This window comes from Calliopsis andreniformis, chromosome 7 (assembly GCF_051401765.1).
Source record: "Calliopsis andreniformis isolate RMS-2024a chromosome 7, iyCalAndr_principal, whole genome shotgun sequence".
Lineage (NCBI taxonomy): Eukaryota > Metazoa > Arthropoda > Insecta > Hymenoptera > Andrenidae > Calliopsis > Calliopsis andreniformis.
The window spans coordinates 4,922,880-4,926,794 of NC_135068.1; the positions used below are offsets into that span (position 1 = coordinate 4,922,880).

The 3,915-nt window shown below is 31.6% G+C and overlaps 1 long non-coding RNA gene across 1 annotated transcript; it reads right to left on the reverse strand.

The window, feature by feature from the left end:
• Window positions 1–483: 483 nt before the first annotated feature.
• Window positions 484–1,666, reverse strand: LOC143181637 (uncharacterized). Its single transcript, XR_013002311.1, has 2 exons — window positions 1,309–1,666; window positions 484–1,029 (listed from the first exon to the last, which is right to left on the reverse strand). It is a non-coding gene; the product is annotated as an uncharacterized LOC143181637 (long non-coding RNA).
• Between the last annotated feature and the right edge of the window lie 2,249 nt (window positions 1,667–3,915).

The window sequence follows — 3,915 nt, forward strand, 5'->3', positions numbered from 1 at the left end:
TCAACCCCTTCGGATCAAAAAAATTGATTTTTAACAACAAATCAAGGTTGCCGTTATATCTTTAAATGGAATTGAGTATTTTTAACTTCATAATATTGTAGGCAACGTCGAAACGAATTCAACGACCTGCTATACGATGACTTTCAGATAACCTTGAAAGAAAATATCGCCATAAAATATTTGAAATAATTCGGCAATACGTAATAGCAACCAGTTCCATTTAAAGATATGACTGCAACCTTGATTTTTTTGTTAAAAATCAATTTTCATTAAGTTAAAAAATTACAATTTCTTGTCCGTTAAATACCGAATAACTTTCATAGGAAACACTTTTCTGTCAGAGGCTAAAAAATCGTGGGGACTAATTTGTGCCGCACCCTATATAGAACCGGGTCATTCCACGCGAAATCGGGCACGTTTCGGAGCAAGTTCTTGTAATTTGCTCAAATTTGAATATATTGTAGTCTTTAACGATATTTAAACGTGCCCCAAAGGATTTTTCAAAATTTTGAAAATTGTCGAGTTTACAGCTGTTTGAAGTTAAGTGCATGTATTATACTTTAAATATATTATGAGTATTATAAAGCGTTAAATGTGTTTCAAAGTTTCATCAGAAGTAAAGGTCTCCAAGATGTCCTGGACGATCAAAAATATAGATTTTTGATTGTTTACATCTATCTACAAATTTCATAAACATCGCTAGTTTTATAGAGGCACATTTTTGAAAATATTCATTTTCTGATGCTATTGTGTACGTAAAATATAAAAAGAGTAAGATATGGAAAGTAATTGAGAACTGGTGAAAATAGGAAGACGAGCATTATTAAACGAAGTTCAGACTCACATTGACATTGCTTAGATGTTGGTTTCTTAACTGAGTTTTTGTGAAATCGCTTGGTAAATACGCAGTTCCTCTTGTAGATCGATACGTGTTGTTGTGATGATCCGTGAGGTTACGGTGATCTACGATGTGTTCATCCACAAGGTTGTGATGACCCCTGATGTGTTGATTCGTGAGAATGTAGTAACCTGTAACGTATAATTGTAATGTAGAATCTGCTTTTATTAAAGAAAAAAGAAGTACTATTTAAGTCTTGAAATGTTAACATTTTTACAACATTTAATATTCAAAGATTGGCAGAATCATTTGCTTATCCAAATTACTAACACACTAACAAACTAACACATAACTACTTCAAGATCTAGCCAAATACGATGATATACATATAATTATAATAATTATTTTTCAAATATTTTACTTAACTAATGGCCAAGTTTTAAATGACTATACTCAAACATTCAACGTACCGTAACATATCATTGAGCCCTGTCCTGGTGTTGCTTCTTCTGAACCAAAACACTGTATTTGACCTATGTGATTTGGTATGATTTTCGATGGACCGATTCGAAAAACTAAATTATATAGCAGTTAGGAGTATACCGTCTTTCCTGGATGCTCCAATTTACAACGATGTCCTGTTATGTTATTACTGCTTTTACTAAAGCAGTAGTTTCACAAAGTCCAATTAATGAAAAGAATAATCGTTGATACCAACACTGATTTTATTTAAAATTTATACTGAACAGATACTAATATTCTATTGTATATTATAAGTGAGTTTGAAACTCGAAATTGATGGTGTAACTGTAACGTTATCCTCGATGGTTGATCGAATTCTGCGTGGTTGCGCGGCAGAAGCAGTAATGCCAGAAGCCAGAATCGCGGAACGTGGGACGGGACTACGAGGGAACGACTTATCCCCACTATACCCAACTATCGTCCCCCACTTTGGGACTACATGGTCTCTAGCTACATATCAGCCAAACGAAGATGTTTTCCTTTTTTTGATTATGTATTTCCAGATTTCGCTTCCTAACTTTTCAGCAGATAGAAAAATTGATAACTATTAACTCATTCCCTGCCAGCCCAAAGTATGTAATTTTATTCGTATTGCTATTAGAATTTTATGATACATCGAGTAGGTACATTTATGCTGTCAAACCTGAACACTCTACGAGTACTTTTATATTTTGTTTTATTCTGGAATTTGTATGTTTAGACATTAACACTGTCCATATAGTTTCTTACTTTGGAATTTTTGCTAACACAGTGCTTCTTTTCAAGTTAGATAGCAGGGGTCATAGAAAGGTTTTCACCTGACAGTGCACTTTTAAACCCTCTTCTAAATTTATGGTCTTTTTCCGCCGCTTATTGTTGAAAAAGTTTGAATTCTGATACCCGTCTGTCTGCGTTATGGAATACGTTCACGTATTAAAGAAGAATGTCTTATTTTTTTAAACTCGACAGCGACATTGAGTTAGTTCATAGAGTTTACTTTTTTTGTAAGCTAAAATTATGGTTTTTCATCATCAGAGATATTAATTTTACATAAACTATCACCACGATACGTTAAAATTTATGTTTAACTAGTATGTATTTTATTATATTTAAGATATTTTTCTATATTAGTCAAAATTTTTCATAGCTTTTAATTTGGTGACATACGAGATATTCATTAATTCGATTCTTATACAATATAACATGATCCCCTACTTAGATGTATAAGTGAGGTACAAATTTAAACATTTATTTAAAGGAGTTAATTTTGTTGAAAAATAAAATATCGCAATGTGGACTTTTTAGATATATATGTATTATTGTCAGTCTGTGGAATTACTATAACTTCAAACATTGATAAAATAAATGAATTTCTGTTTTATCTGTTGTCATGTCGCGAGTTATTGTATTATGCATTTAAAAGAGTCTAGAGGCTAAGGGTCTAGGGGCTCTTAAAGTTATTTATTACCCTAGATCTGGAAAATCAGAAAAGCCTGGACGTCTGCACACCAAATGTGCTTGTAGTAGTCAAAGATAATATTGTCCAGAGTCCAGGAATTTCCTGAAACACTACCGAACTTGAGGAGGCTTATCTCCTTCTTTCTAATTGTAAGATCGATAGTTGTCTACCGAAAAGATATGTTTCTTATAAAATATGCTTTATAGATCAAGAAATCCAAAGCTTGTGTGGTACCAGTACTGTAAATTGATATAGTGAAATTATTGCGAATGCTTTACAAAAGTTAATTTATAATAATATACAGAGAATTGATAATTTTTAAATCTACTTCCATAAATTATTCATACCATTCATATTCATACATTTTGTACCAAATATTAAAAGTTACATTAGGATAAATGCTATAAAATTAAATTTAATACAAATATAAAGAATATAAAATCGGAAAAAAATTCTAGGAATGGAAGTTCGAGAAATTACTTCCTTAAAATAGTGTAAAATGAGAATATAGTCAAGTAGCTAGGGGTGTATGTACATTTCTTGTTCATTTCTCCAGGTTGCCTATCTTTTCCCATTCTTTCTTTTTCCTAAGCTCGTATCATGCGCTCTTATTTCTTTATATTTCTTCCGTCATGTGATATTTTCTTCATGTTCTTAAATTATTTTTTATGTCAACATCACAATCGGCATTCTGTGTCTTCCACGATATCAGCAGTATCAGTTAACGTTCATTTCGATTCAGACCTTCAATTTTTTCGAAAATATTTAATTTTAATCTCCATTACACGTAGTATCGTAATTTCTAGATTGAACTGATAACTGAATTGATAATCTGAATAAACTTTTATCTAAAAAAATTGCACATGAATCTATTCTACACTTTGTCAATGATAGTGTCTTCTAAAAAATCTTCAAAGAAATCTCGTATTTTATTTTAAAAGCTGCGATACAATTTTTAGTTTACTAATACAATATGCATGAATAATGTAGAAAAATTTATTTATGGAGCATGTATAATTTTTGCATAAAGCAAGTTCAAGGTTAGGTAACGCAACAAGAAAGATGGCGCACATGTAGGGACTCCGTTACGTTAAATATGGGGATGAAATTGCGCTGA